Source organism: Eurosta solidaginis, chromosome 3 (genome assembly GCF_040869045.1).
Source record: "Eurosta solidaginis isolate ZX-2024a chromosome 3, ASM4086904v1, whole genome shotgun sequence".
Taxonomy (NCBI): Eukaryota; Metazoa; Arthropoda; class Insecta; order Diptera; family Tephritidae; genus Eurosta; species Eurosta solidaginis.
In genome coordinates this window covers 270985546-271008594 of record NC_090321.1, presented here as the reverse complement: position 1 = coordinate 271008594, position 23049 = coordinate 270985546, and the positions used below count along the sequence as shown (strand labels likewise).

Genomic DNA, 23049 nt, shown 5'->3' with positions numbered 1-23049 from the left:
GATTACTTCAGAACTCTTTCATACCTTTTCGGAATTGTATTAGCGATCTTTCCGGGACTGTTTCAAACAGTTTATTGGTTGTTTGCGGAATAATAAAACAAATATTGCGAGACTATTTCGTGGCCAATTCGGGTTTATCTCCGCATAATTTCGGGTTTGTTTTGGGGACTATTTCGGAACACAGTTTCTTTGTTGTTTGTGAACTAATATTGCAATCACTTGAAGATTATGGCGGTTGGCGGCCACCGTGGTGTGATGGTAGCATGCTCCGCCTACCACACCGTATGCTCTGGATTCACACCCCGGGCAAAGCAACATAAAAAAATATAAAAATAAGGTTTTTCAATTAGAAGAAAATTTTTCTAAGCGGGGTCACCCCTCGGCAGTGTTTGGCAAGCATTTCTGCCATGAAAAGCTCTCAGTGAAAGCTCATCTGCCTTGCAGATGCCGTTAGGAGTCGGCAAAAAAACATGTAGGTCCCGTCCGGCCAATTTGTAGGGAAAATCAAGCGGAGCACGACGCATACTGGAAGAGAAGCTCGGCCTAAAATCTCTTCGGCCATACATTTATTTATTTATTTAAAGATTATTATTTTTTTTTCTGGAGTTATTTAGGCACTATTTCTGCACATACTGGAATTGTTCTCGGAGCTATTTCGAGACTGTTTAAGAATCATATTGGAACCATTGAAAATATTTCTAGCCCCTTTAGGGAATATCTAGGGCTAATTTCGTTAATAAGTGTTGCTATTGGGGTCGGAGCCCCTATTTTATATAATCTCCTACCTTTTCCTCTTTCATCGTACTTCATTTTGTGTTTAATTTAAATACTAAACCTTTGTTATATCTTTTTAACTATAATTTCAACTTTACTATTTCCAGAGTAATTGAATTCGATAATGAGGAAACACTGTGTCGGTATGTATGTACATATAAAACTTACTACAAATACTATATACAACATTTATATGGACTATGTATTAACGTCGGCATTCGTTAGGCGATAAGCTCTTCGTTCTTATTACTTTTCACATAAATTACGACCACTTAAAGACATTCACAGACACGCAAGTACATACGTATACACAGACAAACAAAATGTAAAGATGTAAATTAATTTCTTTTTATTTCATGCTTCAATGAATATAGTAATTGTTTTATATAGTGGAAATTTCAAGCATACTAACAACAAAAAATAAGCAAATAAAATTACAATGAAATCAATGAGAAAATTTAATTGTTTCGTTAATTGAATTTATTGATTTTGAACGGTCGGTATAAGGTGTTAATCAGCTATGTCAGAAAATGTTTACACGATTGCAATTATATTTTTAAATGTTAAGGGATTTCAGGATTTTGTGCGAATGTTCTGGCATCATCGCATTTCAAACTTCCGTAGCATATTTTTTACAGTACATTAACATAATACACCGCCATGCATTTGCTACGTCTTGCAAATATGCAACATCATGTTTTCAATATTGAATAGCAAACCAAAAGCTGTCAATACAAAACCAAAAGTGCAAAGAATAAATTAAATATGAAAAAACTTGTTCACGATCCGTAGTTATTATTTGCTATACCAAAAGTCCCAACATCAAATACACAAAATTTCGAACTCTCTTATTGCATTTTTATATTTGCACAACAATCATAACTTTAACATTTAATCATAACTTAAATAATTTGTGTGGACAGTTTTTAATTTTCAGTTCTTAGGTGTTTGATTTTATTTATATATTAATATGCTAACAAATTGTCCATACAATCAATTGCCAGGCTCTTCCGCATATTTAGCATACTTAAAACCTTATAAAAGTTATATGGGCCTATTTTTGTTAAAAAATGTTACTATATTTGTTTATAATTAATAGAAAAAGTTTTTTGCTAATTCGAGCATTATCATTTGTAGGATCCAAACATTTTCATGGCCCCTTTCCGAAATTCAAAGACACAAACCTATTATGTAAGCCCACTCTAATTCGAAATTCGAAAAGCTGCGTAGTCGTGTTGCTCAAATGTTTCACCTAAATACATGTACCTACGCGCCAGGCGGTGAGAGAACTACTCTTTTACTCATTTCGTATAAAATATGGTTTCCCCATTGTTGCCACTTAACTATAGTGTCTGTACCAAAATCTTAAAACGTTTTTCCAAAAAAATTTTTTGCGCACAAAAAAACCTTAAATAGAATTGATTTTTGACCGGCCCATGTTTTGGGCAAATTTCACTTACACGTAAATACATAGGTCTTTATTTACCATATTATTTGTTTTTTTATTTAAGTTGCTTTCAAAAAAACAAAAAACATGAAATCCCATATAACGAGTAAACTTTTGATGAAACTAAAGTTATTTATAGCAATTATGGGAAATTTGCCCCAAAATGCTTTTGAAGTTCCAGATTTTATGGACATTTTAGAGCAAAACAAAACATAAATTCGTTCCAAAAATTAACATTACATTTTTTGTATTGTCCATTATGCTACCTATTTTTATTATTTCTTATTTTATTTTATTTTATATTAGATTCTTTTATATCACCTTATTTTATTGTTATTTAAAAGCACTGACTGAATCTGAACATTTTACTTAAAAAAATTCCAAAAGTGTTTTAGGCTGTAGATCAAAACGGCAACCGACATATAGCGTCATTTTTCCGATTTCAAACATATAAACGCGTACGGTTGCCATTTGGCTAAATTTTTTTGCCAAAAAAAAAAACGCAATGTACCGAATTATTAGAGGTCGTTTATATTTTATGAAATATACTGACATGAATATATTTTTCTAACATAATTTTCAGTTTATTTGATTATATTTAATTTTTACTTCCTTTATATTAGGTCGGTTGAATGTTTGCCCGCTTTTCATACAAATCTGGCAATTGATGTTGAAATAACTTCTCATTGAGCTACAAACGTGAAACTTTACACACAGGTTAGAACACCGTGACAATGCAACAAAAGGAAAAAATCCGTTAGGTGGCGCACGGATCGAAATAATTAGATAACAATTTGGAAATTTTCAAACCAGCTTTTAAGTAACTTCTCAATGAGCTAGATATTTGAAATTTCAAACTTAATTCAGAGGTCGCTGACAGCCGATTACACGATACAAAAAGATTCGCTAGGGACGCACGGAATGAGATATTTAGAAACATTGTACGAAAAGGACTGCATTTTTTGATTGATTTTTATGTAAGTTCTCATTGAGATACAACTGTAAAACTTTACAGGTAGGATAAGATGCCGAGAAAATTTAAGAAAAGAAGAAAAAAATTCCGTTAGGTGGCGCACGCACCGAAACATTTAGAAAAGAATTTGGAAATTTGGTGTTTTGAGATCGAATTTAAAGTAAATTCTTATTGAGCTACAAACATGAAACCTCAGAGACAGGTTAAGACACCGCGACAAAGGAACAAAAGGAGAAAAAAATTCCGTTAGGTAGCGCACGGATTGGAAAAATTAGATAATAATTTGGAAATTTGGAAACGGGTTTTAAGTAACTTCTCGATGAGGTAGAGGCTAAAAATTTAGAGCTTAATTCAGAGGTCGATAACAGCCGATCACACAATAAAAACAGTTTCGCTAGGGGGCGCACGGACTGAGATATTTAGAAAAATTAAACGGAACGAAGGGAATTTTGGGATTGATTTTTATGTAAGTTCTCATTGAGCTATAAGCGTAAAACTTAACAGATAGGTTAAGACACCGAGAAAATGACAAAATGTAAGAAAGGAGAAAACAAAAATAAAATAAAAAAATTTAAGCACTTCCTTTATATAAATGGACAAAAATCAGCGAAAAATTTCTCCTTATATAAAGACATATTCTTGCTAAACTTTGATGTTTAAATTTTGACATAAACATTGAGTGGCCAATAATATCTCATTTCCTACCAACTTTCCAATCCAAGTAATGCGCGCTCCACTTTTATATTTTTACTTCTCACAAATATTTTTGCAATTTCTATGTCAAAATTTAAATATAAAAGTTTAGGAAGAATATGTCTTTATATAAGGAAACATTTTTCGCTGATTTGTGTCCATTTATATAAAGGAAGTGCTTAACATTTTTATACCTTTCATGAACATGAAATGGTATATTAACTTTGGTCCGATGTTTGTAACGTTGAGAAATATAGAAGATAGACTCACCATTAAGTATACCGAATTGATCAGGGCGACGAACTGAGTTGATATAGCCATGTCCGTCTGTCCGTCCGTCTGTTCGTCCGTCTGTCTGTTTGAACGCAAACTAGTAACTCAAATTTTGAGATATCTTAATGAAATTTGGCACAAGGATGTATTTTTGTATTATATTAGACATTTGTCGGATCCGGTAGGATCGGACCAGTATAACATATATCTCCCATACAACCGATCGTTCAGATAAGACGATTTTGGTCATTCCTGTCGCAATTTAGAAAGTACAAACGTGAAACTCGGTGATATATATTCTAATATAGAAGATTTTCTGAAAAAATCACTTTGATCGGAGCTATATATAGTATATATCCCATACAACCGATCGTTCAGATAAGGGGGTTTTTTGCCATTTTTTATTTTATATTTATCTTAAAAATCGTTTAGGTATGTATATCTCTTCACTATATATTTCTTATTTTATACATCCGATTATTTGGAGATTACGAACGGGATAAGATTATTGTACAGCCCCCAAGTCCTTACTTGTTTTATTTTATTTTTATTTTATATTATTTAGGATTCTATATAAATTTCTTTCCTTTCTGTTCATTATCACTGACTTGGGAAGATATCGGCGCCAAACTAAAAATAGTGCAAAATATTGGAAGGATTTCTATTTTTAACCAAAATAAAGAAAAAAAAGTGTTTGTGCACTAAGCTGAAGCTGAAAGTATTTTCACCAAAAATTGCTCAACTATTAACGCATTAATGAACTGAATGCATAGAGTGAGTTAAAAACAAGTAAGGAAGGCTAAGTTCGGGTGTAACCGAATATTACATACTCAGCTTTGGATACAAAATGAGGGAAAATCACCATGTAGGAAAATAAACCTTTGGTAACCGTGGAATGTGTTTGTATGACATGTGTATCAAATGGAAGGTATTAAAGAGTACCTTAAAAGGAAGTGGGCCATAGTTCTATGGGTTGACGCCATTTAGGGATATCGCCATAAAGGTGGACCAGGGCTGACTCTAGAATTTGTTTGTACGATATGGGTAGGAAATGAAAGGTGCTAATGAGTATTTTAAAAGGGAGTGATCCTTAGTTCCATAGGTGGACGCCGTTTCGAGATATCGCCATAGAGGTGGACCAGGGTGGCCCTAGAATTTTTTTGTACGATATGGGTATCAAATGAAAGGTGTTAACGGCCGAGCGGAAGGACAGACGGTCGACGTGTATAAAAACTGCCTACCAAATTTCGCAAGGATTGGTAGATTTTTGTTCGACTTATGGAATTAAAAGTGTTCTAGACAAATTAAATGGAAAAGGGCGGAGCCACGCCCATTTTAAAATTTTCTTTTATTTTTGTATTTGACATAATTTACTTATATACTGTAAAGATATTAAATTTTTTGTTAAAATTTTACTTTAAAAAAAATTTATTTTAAAAGTGGGCGTGGTCCTTTTCCGATTTTGCTAGTTTTTATTAAGCATACATATAGTAATAGGAGTAACGTTCCTGCTAAATTTCATCATGATATCTTCAACGACTGCCAAATTACAGCTTGCAAAAGTTTTAAATTACCTTCTTTTAAAAGTGGGCGGTGCCACACCCGTTGTCCAAAATTTTACTAATTTTCTATTCTGCGTCATAAGTTCAACTCGCCTACCAAGTTTCATCGCTTTATCCGTCTTTGGTAATAAATTATCGCACTTTTTCGTTTTTTCGAAATTTTCGATATCGAAAAAGTGGGCGTGTTTATAGTCCGATATCGTTAATTTTAAATAGCGATCTGATATGAATGCCCAGGAACCTACATACCAAATTTCATCAAGATACCTCAAAATTTACTCAAGTTATCGTGTTAACGGACAGACGGACGGACGGACATTGCTCAATCAAATTTTTTTTCGATACTGATAATTTTGATATATGGAAGTCTATATCTATCTCGATTCCTTTATACCTGTACAACCAACCGTTATCCAGTCAAAGTTAATATACTCTGTGAGCTCTGCTCAACTGAGTATAAAAGTGTTTGTGCACTAAGCTGAAGCTGAAAGTATTTTCACCAAAAATTGCTCAACTATTAACGAATTAATGAACTGGATGCATAGAGTGAGTTAAGAAAAAAATACAAGTTTGCCGAATTTCGACCACAGGCGATACTAGTCTTATTTATTTATTTAATTGTATTACATTTATGTTTGCTTCTAATTAACTGCCATTACAATTTGGTGTTTCCTGCTAATTGCTTTAGCTGTTACAATATTGCAATAACTAAATTTATTAGCCAATTACTTGTAATTATGTTTTTACCCTTTTTTTTACACTTTTGTACAAGTCAATGCAATTAGTTCAATCAAATCAAAATCAATTTGAATGCGCAATGCAAATGCTGCAATGGTCATAAAATGTGTAGCATATATAGTTATGTACATTTGCTCAAATTGGGAATGTTGCGAATGTGGTATTTTAGATGCGGATGTTAGGTTAGGTTGAACTGGCCGGTCAATAAAGACCTCGCATAGACCGAATATGTCCATAGTATTACCAGAATTTGTTTGACGACCAAGCGGAAAACCCGCAATCAGGTGCCATAACATATGTTATAGAATAACTCCGTCCTATTGGCAAATACTTGCAGTTTTCTAAGACCAAGCTTAATTGCTGCCTCGAGATCTGGCAACTCTGCCGCCCCTTATAGCTTTGGCCTTGACCTGGCGAGCGCGGGACACGAACACAGAACGTGCTCAACGTTTCTTCCTGCAACTCACACTTCGCGTATGTTAAAGATATACTCAATTCGTGTGAAACTACCATGATTCAATCACAAGAGGTTTGCTCGACAGACACATTTTTTGACAATTGCAGCCATTTTGCTCCCAAATCGAATTGACAACCGTTAACTGTGTTGTTTCTTTGCGAATTTTCGAAAAATATTAGTAGTAGAAATAGGAAGCAATCAGTTTACAAATACCCGATAAGTTCTTAACTGCATAATTCCTTAGAACATTTATTTTAATTTTATGATGAATTTATTAACTATGCCATGATCTATTAGTGTGGCTGAACATAGGTTTTATGAAAAGTACGGACACCAAGGTATCGTGCACTTTCGTAAACCTGTGAACATACGAAACCTAAACCAATTCAAAATTCATCGTTCAACGTCAAAACCTCGACTATTAAATCGATTCACGTAAAAATGTCATTAGTAAATAATGGAGATGCCATAACTTGTGTTTTGTTAACTTATTCAGGCAAAAGTCTAGAACAGGACTGCTAATACGCGTCCAAAAATATCGAGATAGGTGACCTCGACAACAATAATCCTAAGGCGGAAAAGAAACATTGTATCTCTGTCCCGAGATATGTGCAGTTGAAGTTGGCAATTTTCATGTGTTTGTTGTAATGTTTTTGTGCACTGAAAAAGATTTTGTGTACAAAGGGAATTTGCACGCATTTAATTTTGATCCGACCTCATTGGTGGACCGGCCAGGGTAATTTTTTATAAGCTCGGCTGAAGGCCGTCAACGAAACCCGGGGTAATTTTCGGTTTTTCGAAAATATCTTTTGAACGAGCTAGAATATTTATTTCCGCCCTCGAATTATTGTTATCGAGGTCAATACGCGTCTTTGACACTTCTCTCGATATTTTTGGGCGCGTATTAAAAGTCGTCCTTCTGATCTATTAATTCCGTATGTTCGGAACATCCGTCTCCATTTAAGAGGAGAATCTGTTTATATTTGGAATATTATGTATATTCGGACCTCGTGAGGTAGTATCAAATGAACATATTCCGAATATTCTAAATTAACGGTTTGTCCGGAAAGCTTCCATGAATACTTAACGGAAAAGAGCTTTCCGAAATTTCAGAATAAAAAGGTGAATACTCCCTGTGTAGCGGCAGGACCGCACAAAAGCTTAACTCTTCTGTCCAAGTCAAGGTAGGAATATAAAGTTCTAAGACAATTAGCCATTTTCTTTTACTTTTGTTTTTGTCAGTTCATTGCGGCTGCTGAGTAGCGTATCACCCCATGTGGGCTGCCTGTTCAAAATCATGCTATCCCAAAATATTTTTCAGAAATTTCACAATTCAGGATTTGTCACAAAACCGCCCTATATTAGAGTTAAATTGAAGAACGCTTCATCTCAGAATGCTTTTCATTAACTCCCTCTTATAACAAAATGCATTGAACTTATGCTCATGTAGGGAGTTTTGGAAACAAATTTTGAGATAGTGCATTATTGAATCAAATTCTAACATACGGCATTGTTCAAACAATTTCTGAAAGAATGATCAAACCAACATAACTTTATCAATTCACGAAATATTTCGTAGGAAATGAATTATTTTCCCAAAAAATTTTGGCATTTACAAATTTATTTTCACTATTATTATCTACCAAAGATACTTGTCTACTACAATTTCACTGAAGGGGATTGAATTATTCCCCGTTTTCCTTACTTTGTAAAAGCAACCCGTCCAGATTTTTCAAGTTGGGAGTGTCAAAGATCTGTCATCATTGAAGAACAAACCTCTAGTAATTTAATCATGTGAAACTACGATATTTTTTTATTTCCTTCTGCAAGTCGTTTATGTTTAGCTAAAAAGTCAGAAATTTGTGTTGAGGTAATTGGGTCTAGAAACCACCCATTTAACTTATAAAACCATAAACAGAACTAGCTGGCCCTGGTTGTATGTAAAAGTTACTTATTATCATTTGCGAACAAAAATGACACTACTACACATTTACGCAACGCCAAAATCAGCGATGAGGTAAAATCGTTCTAATATACATATGTACGTTTAGAAAATTGAACCTTAACTTTAAACTTTTCTGGACTACATATATGACCAAACTAAATACGGTTTAAAACCCAAACTCGAAATATGTATGTGAAAATGACATCTCTGAGTGCAGTTTGAACTTAAAACCTTATAATTTAAAATTTTAACCAAAATCTGAAATGAATACCAAATTATGTATATTCAAATTTAAATTTTTTTGATCTGAAACTTACATTCTTTTTTACAATAATGTTACAATAATATATATATTTATTTTTAGGACACTTTGTTCTTATTATTACTAATTTATTTGCAAAATCTAAAAACTTAAGTAAAAAATATAGGGAACTTTAACTGCATCAGGAGAAAGGTGTTCTGTTCGGTTTCGGAATTGTCCGCAGGTTGTAGGTTTCCGACACAGCCGAATCTTCCTGGTTTAAAATTTGAAAACTTTTCACATCAAATTCCATTTTTTTAAAAAAAATTTTCTGATTAGTCGTAGTACATTCAATGGTTTGAAATTTCGTGACAAATAGTTCAAAAACGTGGGCAGTCTTTTAAACGGTTTAAAAGTTATGCTCAAATTTCTAATCCACCCTGCCGGAAAAGCAACAAAACAAAAGGAAACATACTGTAACGAATTTAGGGAAATTCCGCTTATTTGCAAACTTCTACTAACGTTCGTATCGCTAAACTGTTGAATAAATAACTCCAATATTAAATAATGCAAAATTATTTTTATTAAAGTACTTCACAATAACACTGATACTTCACAACTAATAGCTTGCTTAAATCAAACTGCTCCCATGATTGCTCAGCTTGCGCTCTTTTATACTCGTCGATTTCCTCGTTCGCATACTTCTAGGCGTTTCTAGAATTTACTACTTAGTTACCAGCTATAAAATTACCAGCTATAACTATAGATGCACGTTTATAGCTTTACATATGCGCGTGTATATGTGAGTGATACTTGCACAAATTATTGCCTACTTTTGTGAGCATCTCAGATAAGATATATGCATGTGTTTGTGCGTTTCTCTCCGCTGCGTGTACGTACATATGTGTAGACATAATAATTGATTTGTTTTTGTAGATACAAGTGACTGCTTAGTATCGGCTTAGAGATGATAGTATCCCTTAGTGTTGCTAATATTCGTCACAATACTATCTGAAATCTTTTCCTTTTAAATTTAAGGTTATTCCGAAACGAAAAATCTTATCTTATCACAACTACGCATTGATTAGTTAGCATACTATATCTCAATACCGTATAAACGCGTAGTAGTTCATGGCCAATACCGTTTTGTGTGTATATTCTCCAGTGACGGGATTCGCTTGTGGAATATTTATCGCAAATTATCTTTACCCCTACAAAAAGTTAGAGGGTATATTCCACGCAAACTGACACTACTGCTATTAATCACAATGTCTTCCTTATTAGATTGCTGCCAGGATATGAGCACTACTGCTCCAGTAGTGCCAGAAGAGTTATAATGATCACAATACTCGCCAGCTGGTATCCTACTGGCATGAATGTAGAGTACTGTAAAAGTTTTAGTGCATTTGGCCGAAGAGGACAAGGACTTTATGGTACAATTGCGCTTACAATTTAAAACTGTCATGAAGTTTATTTCAGCCGCTTGATTACTTACAAAAGATGTCAAATTGCCATACGCACTTTCCTATGTGCCGAAAAATTTTACTAATTAGATAACACTGCGGAACAAATTTTGCCTTTTCAAAATTTTCCTAGGAAATTTGTACCACATTAGTTGTAATTTTGTGTGCTGATTTCATAAATCATTTAATTTTTTTTTGTAACAGCTCTAGTTTTTTCGAGATATTTTCGACTACCCGAAAACTTATCCCACAGGAGTAGAAAAATGTAAAAACAAAAAATGCAACACATAATTACATACGAAGTATGTGATGTGTAGAGGATTAATATATGCAAAAGAAGGCAATTGGGAAAAACTTTACAGCAACTAAGGCATGACGTAGCTGAATGCGTTTGTGACCATTTCAACTATCGTAGGAGTGCGGGTTCGACTCCGACTCCCGGGAGAAAAGGCTTTGAAGAGATTTACAAGGTATAATCGAAACAGCTGTCGCCTTGTCCGTCCTGATGTCACGTTGTTTAAAATTTTCCCAAATTATTAAATAAATTAAAAAAAGCAACAATTTACAAAATCAAACCTTTTTTAATACTTCATTTATTATTTGCCTTTGTTGTTTCATTTAACGAAAATTAAAAAAAACCTACAAGAATGTCAATAAGAAGGACTCAGCGAAAGTGGTCGAAATTATTTTGATTTTGTTCTTAAACTTTCATTAAATTAACCAACAAATACACGACAAATACGAAAACAAAGAGTTTAAAATGAAACTGAAATTGAAGTTTGTGTCTTTCGCTTTTGCACTTTTCAATTACTGTTCGTTCGTATTGGCTTTGACTAAGAGTATTTATTGTGTTTTCTAATAACATCTCCAAATTTTTTCGTGACTTCTTTTTAAAATTAACACAATTAATTCTGATTCTAACAATGGCCACAAAAGGACGGCGTTGTTTGAATGATGCAGATAGTTTCTGTGTTGTTTGTGGTGAATATACCTTCAAAAAGTTTCGTGTTATGGAAGAGCGATACCAAGGAACATGGGACACGCATATAATGGCCGATTATTGCTGGAGTCTTTCTCGGGATCTTGAACAAGACCCAGAGGCAAGAAAGTCTTATAAAAGGCAAATTTGTGCTGATACTCAGTAAATCATTAAAATTAAGTATGTTAAAAGTCTAATTTTTGTAAGAATTTAACAACTATACGAAAATTAGAGCTGTTAGAAAGAAACAAATCATTTTTTCGTAATCACCACCCTTAAATTGACTTAAAACGAATACAAAAGTCTAGAAAATTTTTCACTGTTGACCAGTATAATCGCCAATTAAAAACAATTTTGAGGATTTGAGAGGTTGTAAAATATAATTTTCAATTTTCCTTGTAATAAATACTTGGCCTTTAACACATCTTTGAATTTAAGAGTAAAACAATATGGGCACAAAACGGAAATATTGCCTAAAAAGGTTTGTAATAGCTCTGTAGCTCTGATATCATTTAATATTCCATGGCGAATTATACACTGAAAGAAATGGTGCTAGTAAAATCAGCAAATCTGTTCTGTTGTTCTTGACTTAACGGATAATCGGGGAAATTGATCGAATTATGGTTAATTCGACCGAGTTCTTTGTCAAGCGAACAAATTAGTTTTGTAATTTCAACAGAAGAGAAATTGTCGCTCTTAAGTTAACAAAATTCTGTAAAATTGACAGATTCCTATTCAATCTAACTGATTTTTCTGTTAACACAACTGATCTTACAAGTCATTTCAACAGCGAACAACAGTCAATGCATGAGCAAATTTCAAAGCGAATTTTACGCTCACTGCGCTCTCTACTTTGTGACGATGGTGCCACTTGTTAGAAAAAAACAAACACCAAAATAAGAAAACCACCAAATCAAAAAAAAAAAAAAAAAAAAAAAGATGCAAATTGGGAAAACAACAAAAAACCAGTTTTTAAGTTATTTATACAAAACGAAGAAACCCTTTTTTGAATTTACAGTACATAACACTGCAAAAAATTATGTGATACGGGGACACCTATTTATCGGCTACAATTTTGCAACTTCTTCTCCAAGCGAAGTGCAAAATTGCGCCCTCCTGTTGCAAAAGTTTTGTTTAAACGAACAGGATTTTTTCAAAATTAGTAACATTTTGTTCAAGTTTTTAAGAATTTTCACTCACGCAAACAAATCTAATAAGATAATAAAAAACATCATTTTTTAGTGATAATATTTCCGACAGCATAAAAGTTTGAGTTGTTTTGGAATCGTTTCCAAATAAAGTGTTACGAGAATTAAACTTGCCGAATTACATGTATAGTTACTTCAATGGTGAATTACCTTCCAGCGATTTCATTCTTTACTTTTCTATAGCTTACAAGTTCTCTATTTAAAATGTTATGTCAAACATTAATACTACAAGTTTTGTTCGAAAAAATCACGTGTGGCAACTCTATAATATATAAAATAAACGAAGGACAGTTGATTTACTACTCACAAAACCACACGTCTTGCTGCTACAACAGTGAACTTGTATTCATTCATGGCAATGCTTTGCATACTGATACTGTAAATATTTTTAAAACTTAATTCTTAAATATTTCAAAAATGGATGGACTTATTTTTATTTGAAGTAGCTAAAGTTCATATAAACTAGTGAGATGGAATATATGTATGGGTGAAAAATTAGATGAAGCGATGAACTTGGAAGTAAATTTTGATTAGAAGTTGCGGTTGTTACTTTACGTTATGTTTTCTACTGCTCGTCGGGTCATCGATGCTATAAGGCAGCGTCTAGTGATGACTCCCATTTTTTTAATATACTAGTATGTTGTTTTTGTCCAAATATGGACCGATTCTCCACAAGAGTACAGTTGCTTTGAGGAATAATTAGGACAAATAATGCCTAATAGAAAAACGGGTATTCGGATTCAGTATTCGCATCATCCCTAGTCCAAAAAAATTAAAAAACATCAACCAATCAATGCGCACATATTCAAATCTATGAAATCGCATGTAAATTAGATGAGGCTCAACAGGTGTATTTGTCGCAATATGCGATATCCGTCGTTTGATGGTTAAGTGCGATTATAGCCATCAAGCAATTTAGTTGAAACTTACACACGCGATCCGAAGATAAACTGGATACTTGTATATAAAAACTCTAATATATTCGAATTAAGATAAATAATGATGTATGTATATGGATGCTTGGCGTCTCGATAAGACAACAAACATACATCTGCATATGTCTGAAATAAGTTTTCATTAGGGTGTGCCGCAAAAATTCTGTCTCTATGTATCCAGGTTATTTTGGGGTTTGCTAATTTCTTTTAAACTGATGTTGCTATATTTCGAGATCGGCTATCACAGGTGCATATTTTCATCTGTAGCACCAATATGTAGCATAAAAAGATACGTCAAACTGTCTGTGGCAGTAAAGATACGTAGACGCGTTTTTACGCCCAAATCGCTAGAAAAGCTTCCTTTGAATAGTGTTTGGGTGCATTTGATATACTCCGTAAAGCCGCTTAGATCACTATTAGACATCATTGATCGAGGGAGAATATCTAGAACGATGAAAAATATTGAGATTCCGAGGAAAACAAGATCTTTTTTTAAGTCTTTGTTGGGTATGAGAGAATGCTTTGAGGAGAATATGATAAAGCCGATTCTCAAATAGAAGACGAAGTTCCAACACGGGATAGTGACGAAATTTGTCATAACAATAACCCGAATAAAAACTAACAAAAACTCGATAAATTAAATATTCGTTGGCCCAACCTAATAAACATATGCATGGTGAATTGTATGTCCGTTTATGTGCATATTTACATTTAGATGGCAATAGATGGCATAATGAAGCGTAACGAGCGTGTAAACCGGTAGCTACCTATTCGGTAGTGAAGAAATATCTTTGACCAGCCTTTAGACGAAAGTCGCCAATAACAAGACCTAACAGCAGTAGCTTTGTAGGTGATGGGTGATGGCAGCGGTGGCGAGGGGTAACGATCACCAATTAAGTTGACTTGTTCTAAATTTAAATAATTTCACTTTTGCTTTGTGCTTGTTTATTTTACTCTGTGTCATATTGTTAATTTTTGCTTAATACGATTTTTTGTACGCTTTTTTTGTTGTATTCAAATAGCAGCCAATTAAGCTACATCCCTATGCCTTAAGTGAAAATTGAGATATCTTTATGAAATGTTTTACATTGTCTTATCTGGATCCATACTAGGTTGAATTGAATATCAAACGATAACCACGCCCAATTTTTCGATATCGAAAATTTCGAAAAATGGAAAAAATGTGATAATTCACTACCAGAGATGAATAAAGTGAAATACTTGATACGTAGGCTGACCTTATGACTTAAAATTTACATTTGCTAGGATTTTCGAAAATGGGCTTGGTGCGGCCCACATTAGGTCCCGTCCCACCAATTTGTAGGAAAAATTAACAGGAGCTAGAAGTAAATTAGAAGAAAAGCTGGGCCTAAAATCTCTTCGGAGGCTCAGCAGTTTGACGACCACGTCAAACTATTTTTTTAGTAAAATTTTTATTTTATATTTCCGTTATATGACTATAATGGAGCAAAGTAAGAGAATCAAAAATTTTTGAAAATGGGCGTGGTCCTACCTCTATTATAATTAATTTCTCTATGATACTATTAATATCATACGTTCGACCAAAGCTAACGAAATCTAGTAAGAGTAGTAATAACTGTTTCTTGAACAAAAGGAAAAAAATCGGTTGAAAACCACGCCCACTTTTTATACACATCCCTCTCTCAAGTAAAGTACACGTTTTTATTTGAGTACAAAATTTATTGGTAGTGAAAATGGTCGAAATCAGAATATAACCATGCCCACTTTTTCGATATGACTCAAAATATAAATTAATTAACATTTTGGAAAATGGGCGTGGCACCGCCTACATTTAGTATAAAGAAATTTAAGAGTTTTGAAGGCTGTCACACAAAAGACTTTGTTATCGTTTTGCAACTTAATAATAGTATGGTTTGAAGTGCTATATCTAGATCTGAGCAAAACCGGCTAACGACCACGCCTTCTTTTTTTGAAAAATTTTTTTAAAGGTTTAATATTAAAAAAATCTGCAATACATTTATGGTACGTAACTGCATAATTAGTATTGACAAAGTAGGCCAAAGTATATTTCAACTAACATATCATTTAATATCCGTGACATCTCTCTTTAAACATATACTTAATATTGTATCGAATTTTGCGGAATTCCTGATTACTATGCACCTTCTGCTAACGTTCGAATCGCTGAACTGTTGAACAAATAACTTCAGTTTAAGAATTCATGAGCTTAACACCGGCTTATAATAATTGAATTTCAATTATTATATTTTCTAAGAAAACAAACAAACATACATAAATATGTAAAACTGAACCCGAGTTTACAAAGCTTCTCATTCGCAACGAAGAAGAACTTTACAAAAATAAATCTACATGGCACACTAATTAATTTAGAGACAAAATGTCTCAATTGTGTTGTTAGTGTAGAAATGAGAAAAACTGAATTAAGCATGAAAACAAATACCAGCAGGATAGCCTAGTGGTTAAAGGCAATTGCAGTTTCACCATGTGATTCACGGTTCGAATACCGGTGAAACCTTTGATAACATTACAAAATTTGCCTGATGATTATTACGTTGGCGGTTTTCGAAATGGTTCCATCGCAATATGCCAGTAAATGTTTCTTTCTCTTCAGTTTCTCTTAGAAAACATAATAATTGAAATTCAATTATTATAAGCCGGTGTTAAGCTCATGAATTCTTAAATATAACTATAAACTGAACACACCATTAAACAAACATACATAAATAACTTCAATATTCAGTATTGCAAATTGGTCTTTATTTAGACTACTTTGGGAGCAGTACTCCACAATCATACTTCACTAACAGCGTTTTTAAATCAAACTGATTACTCATTCCTCAGGTTGCGCTGCTTTTATACTCTCGGTTACCTAGTTCGCTAATTTCTCCTAAGGTCTAGACGTTTCACTCACATGCCTTCTAGAACAGTTGTATCTCATGCTTGGTTATTTAGCTATATACATATATAACTCTAGTTTATGTTTTTTTCTAGCCATATGTGTGTGTTTATGTGAGTAACAACTTCTGCTCTTAGTTGTCGGCTACATATGTATATGTATTTTAAATAATCTCTCTGCTTGAAGCTGCTGGTTATGTGTATGGAATATTCTTCGTTGCCTTATACATAAGTGTGCCTGCTGGCTATAATGTGTACATGTACATAAGTGTGGCTGCTTGCCGTTTTTGTTGTTGTGATTATTTACTAACAGCGTGGTGATGCTAATATTCGCCGCAATATATATGCGAGAGCACACAGCTGGGTATACATTTTTTGGTTTCGCCAGAACTTAGACTTCCCTATAATTAGACCGTATGCTACTCTCCTCTTAAAAGTGGAGTCCGTTTAAGCTTAACTGTCCTCGAGAGCAGCCTTGGATGACGCAATTTCCTCTTCTATTGCAGCGTGCTCAAAGTTGTCAGCTCCTGCCGAGGCGCACAGATGTAGCGGAATGTAAATAGGCATTGCTTGAAAAAATTATTATTTACCTTAGAAAATTAACATATGGGGTATTCCATCCCATTTCGACCAAGTTTTTGTTTTCAAAATGCTATAAATTTTTCAACAATTGACCGTTTGGGATCTTTTTTTTTTTTTAAATTTGTTTTTAAATGTACTTTTCGGCAAAAATACAAAAAAATTTTTAAAGTTTTTTTTTGTAATTTTTCAGTTTTTCGAGATTCTTCGAATTTCGCCACTTTTTCAAAAATTGACCGTTTGGGATCTTTTTTTTTTAAATTTGTTTTTAAATGTACTTTTCGGAAAAAATACAAAAAAATTTTTAAAAAAATATCGGCCCACTCCGGGATTAGTGGGGATGATTGCAGAATTGATTGAAGTTTTTTATGAGAAAAAAAAAATGGCGAAATTCGAAAAATCTCGAACAACTGAAAAATTACAAAAAAAAACTTTAAAAATTGTTTTGTATTTTTTCCGAAAAGTACATTTAAAAACAAATTAAAAAAAAAAAGATCCCAAACGGTCAATTTTTGAAAAAGTTATAGCATTTTGAAAACAAAAACGGTGTTTTTTAAAAATTCATAACTTTTTTTGAGTTGGATGAAAAAATTTGAAAAAATTCTGAAAAACGTCTTTCGTAAGCTAGAAAAAGTAGAAAAACAGCCAATTCTAGAGGGGTCGGGTTCAAAATTGGTCGAAATGGGATGGAATACCCCATATTCAACTGCGGATTTATCAAAATCAGTCTATATTTGTTTTTTTGTATAAAAATACTTTTGTTTAAATTTTAAATTGGGTTTTCACAACAATTCCTGAAATATGTACATACATACATATGTATATTAAAATAATTTATTACATTTATTTTAAGATATTCGCCAAATTTGAATTTAGGCAGAATTTTATTTTGTCAACTTTTTTAGAGTATTGGTATTTGATTTAGATGTCTGCTCTGTACGTGCTTACCAACAACAGCGGCTAAGGTGGCTTAATATATTAAAATATTCAATCACCATATTCCAACTTTTAAAATTTTGTCTTCTTATTTTCAATGAAATCTCGCATTCTTTCTAACACCAACAATACTTAATATTGGCAATGACGTAGCTAATTTGGTGAATTTGTAAAGTCTATAAACAATACATATGTATGTACATACATATTGTATGACATACATGATTTGGAACGTGCCTGTCTGTTTGGTTAGCAGGTTTAACACTGACGTCTGTTCCAGGGCCGCAGAGAGCCGAGCCGGGCCCCTGGGACAGTTCGCGGTTACGCGCCCCCTAAAAAATAAACTCAATCCAGTAAAAAATAACATAACATACATAAATTTTTCAATTCACATTGTCAGTTTTATTTCATATAAAATAAGATTTACTGGAGCACTTACATAAATGAAATGTTAGATTTCATTGTTTGATTTGCTTACATTAACTTTTTCTAAATATGTACATTTTAAGAGCTTGAATCAGCCAAGGAAACCTTTTCTGCTTTTTGGTCTGCGAATATGGAAATTACCGATTCAAAACTAATGCTGCGAGCAAGGCTGGACTCCAACGCCAATGTTCCAAGGCCTGTCAAGCGATTTTGGCTCATAGTAGAACGAAAGGAATTTTTCACGCGAGACAATAGACTAAAAGAACGCTCCCCTTCAGCCACACTGACTGGAAGTGTGCAAAATATTCTTAATGCTATGCAGATGCTAGCAAATAATACTTCCATCTTCAAGTCATGAAATTTGTTCAGAAGTTGAAATGGTGGCAGCGAATCACATCCCAAATTTGCTAAGTGGATGGCTTTGAGATGAACGATTTCATCTATTACATCCGTGAAAATATCGATGCCATAAATCGTGCAGAATGCCGCTGCCTTTTCTCTGAACTCTTCTCCCGTCAGCTCCAGATACTTCCACAAAAAACTAAATTTAATCGCAACGGCTTCGAAACATCTTGTCATGTTACCAATCAAGCAGTCAAAAAGAACGTAAAAAACTGGATGTTTGAATTATTTTCGGAATCACACTCAGGTGATTCGCCAGGTAATTCATCGAAGTGGCACTTTTTTATCTTCCTTCTTTTCTCTGCGAAGGTATTCACAACTCCTATACTCCCTGCCAGAACCTTACATTCTTGAATTATGATCGACCATTGATCCCTGAACTTCTTCAACTCATCAATCAGGCTACGTATATTTTCTGTTTCCACGTCCAGTGTGGCATTTCTAGCTTGCAGTCCAGATTTCGATGGTTGATTACCGTCAACAATTTGAGCCAAATGGAGGCTAAGAGGATACACTCAAATTTCCCCATATATGCTTCAATACCTTTCAAATCCGTTACTGTTTCTGAACTCAGATTCAAAATCTTGATTTCATCAATAACTTTCAAAATTTACGGGATGTGAGTTGCGTAAGGTTTCACACTATCCACACGAGCAGACCATCGTGTTTGTGACATGCTGTGCAAGGAGCAATTAGTTTTTTCCTTGAGAATTTCCCATCTCTGAGGGCTTGCGCTAAAGAATTATACAATTTCTGCATAATACCGAAAAATGTGATGCCTTCTGCACAACATTCAGCAGCTTCTACTCCACATAAATTTAAACTATGACAAGTACAAGGTGCAAATATTGCCAGGGAGTTATCTCTCAGGATATGACTCTGCGCTCCTTTGTAATGACAGCTCATATTACTGCCATTATCATACCCTTGCCCACGGCAGTCATCCAGTGGAATGTTGTGCTTTTTTAGAGTGCTGCAAATCAGCTCAGCGATAGCTTCTCCTATTTTTGCGTTAAAATCGACAAACTCTAAGAAGCGTTCTTCGATTTTCCATTTTCCGGAGTCCCTGTGTAATAAAACATAACGCAATATAAAAACAGTCTGCTCAATATGCGCCGAATCAGGGGTTGCATCCACTATTACTGTGTAATACTTGTCGGACTTTCTCTCGCTTTCTATCTTTCTAATTACTTGACTTGCACAGATTTCTATGAACTCATTTTGTATTCCATCAGACAAATAATGTGCTTGTCGACGATTCTTTTTCGAGATTCCCTCACCTTCTCCAAATGTTCATGCAATAAGGGGTCATAATTGCTGATCAGTTGCAAAATACCAAGAAAGTTTCCATTTTTTAGATTTCCGATCAATAGCAACAAAATATGTATGTATCTATGAAATCCTAGCTAGAGTACTGTCAATACTGCTGCTTTGCCTTGCCGGGCTCCCAAAAACTTTCCGGGCCCCAGGGCAATTGCCATGGCTGCCCCCCACCTCCCTTCGCGGTCCTGGTCTGTTCATATGTGTTTCAAACATTTGAGTTCAGTGTTTTTGCCTATCTATTATTCATTTTGTCATTTGAGAAACATTCCAAACGATCATCAATAAAACTGCCACTTTTTTACGTATTTAAATATATTGATATGTATGTACATTGGTATAAATACCTTGGGAATTCCCATTTCGCTGAACGAAGAAAAAAACAACAACAAGGAATATTGATATTTAATCTTGCGCCATCTAATAAATTTTAGCATAAAAATGTTTGAAAGTATAAATTATAAGACTGGTTTGTAAAAGTTTCGTAAGCTTATTTATAAACAGCTGAGTGCAAGGTCGTCCTGTCTCGGCTGGTAGATCGAATATACATATGCTTATTATCGAAACTGAATAACGCCTATCACAGACGTTGATATATTTATCTGGAACCTGCAATATGTGACTGGTAGGCTATTTTTGAAGCAAATGAAAAAAGGGCATTGGTATACGGCAAGGTGTTCTATCTTCTCACAGAGGGAACACTGCTCCTCGCTGCTAAACACTGATTATGACGAAGTGGGAATGACAATATCCCGGCTGAAGAAGTGAAATGAAGAGAATGACAATATTCCGGTCGGATAGTGAGGGATTACAAGCCGAACTCTGCAAACACAGAGGCGAAGAATTGGTAAAGAGCATGCATCAACTTTAATGTAAAATTTTTACAGATGAGCGCTTGCCTCCAGATTGTAACTTAAGTGTGTTCTGCCCAATCCACATGAAAGTAGATCCCGTAAACCGGACCAATTACTGTGCAATCAGCCTGCTTAATATCGCGTATAAGGTATTGTGCGAAAGACTGAAGCCTAAAATTAGTGAACTGATGGGATAATATCAGTGCCACTTCAGGCCTGGCAACTCCACCATTAACTACATCTTCACAGTGCGTCAGATCCTAGAGAACACTCACGATAAAAGAATCGACACAATCACCATCTTTTTATCGAATTCAAATCAGCATTTGACAGCGCGAAAAGAAGTTGCTTGTATGTTGCTCTGTTAACCTTAATAAGGTTCAGTCAACACCACCAGCTCTGTGAGGAAAGATTTCTTCGTGCTATTTGAAACCAGACGAGGCAACTAAGTTTCGTGCAATTTCTTTAACCTAATGCTGGAGAAGATAATTCTAGTAGCAGAGCTAAAATTTGATAACAAAATCTATTAAAAGAGCCTACAGTTACTGGCATATGATGAATTTCAAATCAAAACCTATAAAAAAAGGCACATTTTGAACCCGACCCTCTCAGATTTTGATTAAATTTTGCATAGAGGTACACTTTACCTATACATACACTACCTCGTTTGTAGAAATTGCATTTTTAAAAAATTGTGGGCGTGGAAAGGTGTCAACGTTGTGAAAAATGAGTGAAAAATGACGGTAATATGTACTTTTGAGCTGTGATAACTACGGAACAGCTCACCGATTTCAAAGATCTTGATACCATTGGAAAGGTATTCGAATCGGCTTTCGAAAATATACACTGTAAACAAATTTTAATACACTGAACAATTTTTTCTTTCAAATGGCGTTTTTTTCTTTTTTTTATAAAAATTTTTAAGTAAATGCATCTCTCTACATTTTGATATCATAGTACTTTTGAGCTGTGCTAACTACGGAATGGCTCATCCGATTTCCAAGATCTTGGTACCGTTAGAAAGGTATTCAAATAGGCTTTCGAAACCGTATACTGTAAGAATTTTTATTTCGCTGAAAAACCATTTTCTTTTAAGTTTTTTAAAAACTAAACTTGGAAAAAATTACATAGATCAAGCATTTAAAAACAAAAAAAAAAAATGCTTTTCAGTGTAACAAAAATTTTCTCAGTGTACGATTTCGATAGCCGATTAGAATACCTTGCAATGGTATCAAGGTCTTTGAAATCGGTTGAGCCGTTTCGTAGTTATCACAGCTCAAAAGTACCATAATATCAAAAATGAGGTTGTGTTTGTACAGGTAAAGTGTACCTGTATGCAAAATTTCATCAAAATCTGAGGGGGTCGTGTTCAATGCATATCGGTTTTGATATGAAATTCATCATATCGCTTCCCCGGTTCAATAATGACGCAATTGTAAAATATTAAGTTTTGGTGAAGCAAGTTTCAATATTTGCGCCAACTAGAAAAATGTGCGAATGCAATAACGACGCAAGTGGTCTAGCGCGGAAAATATTTGTAATACCATTATAAAATTTATACACAGCAAAGTTTAGTGCTCTTTAAAGCTTTTGTGCGCGTTATCTCGAAAATTTAAAATTGATATTTGCGCCATTATTGAACCGGGGAAGCGATATGCTGATGAAATTGATTATATTGGTCTTAACAAGCGCACCTTGAGTTCAAAAAATATAGTTCTTGCGGTAAAAGAGGACAGAACAAGGCACGTGCTGTCATCCGTTCGTCCACTCTCGAAGAATAAAAATCACGCTCTACAAGACGCTCATCATTTCTGTCCTGAGGTATGAGTCGGAATCATGGACTGTGTTGAGAGAAGGTGAGATTGCTCTTGGAGTGTTTGAGAGAAAAGTTCTTCGGGAGACTTATGATTCTGTCCGTGATGCCGACAGCGAGTATCGAAGGGGGC

General features: G+C 34.2%; 1 protein-coding gene across 8 annotated transcripts in view; it reads left to right on the top strand.

The window, feature by feature from the left end:
* The window catches only part of cv-2 (crossveinless 2), a 278727-nt gene that overhangs the window by 83768 nt on the left and 171910 nt on the right, over positions 1-23049 (top strand). For 7 of the 8 annotated variants that reach the window (XM_067776468.1, XM_067776469.1, XM_067776464.1 and 4 more), the window contains exon 3: positions 882-917. The exons of the other annotated variant lie outside the window; for it this stretch is intronic. The gene's annotated coding sequence lies outside the window, so the exon portion shown is untranslated. The remainder of the gene's footprint in view (positions 1-881; positions 918-23049) is intronic. 8 annotated transcript variants of the gene reach the window in all.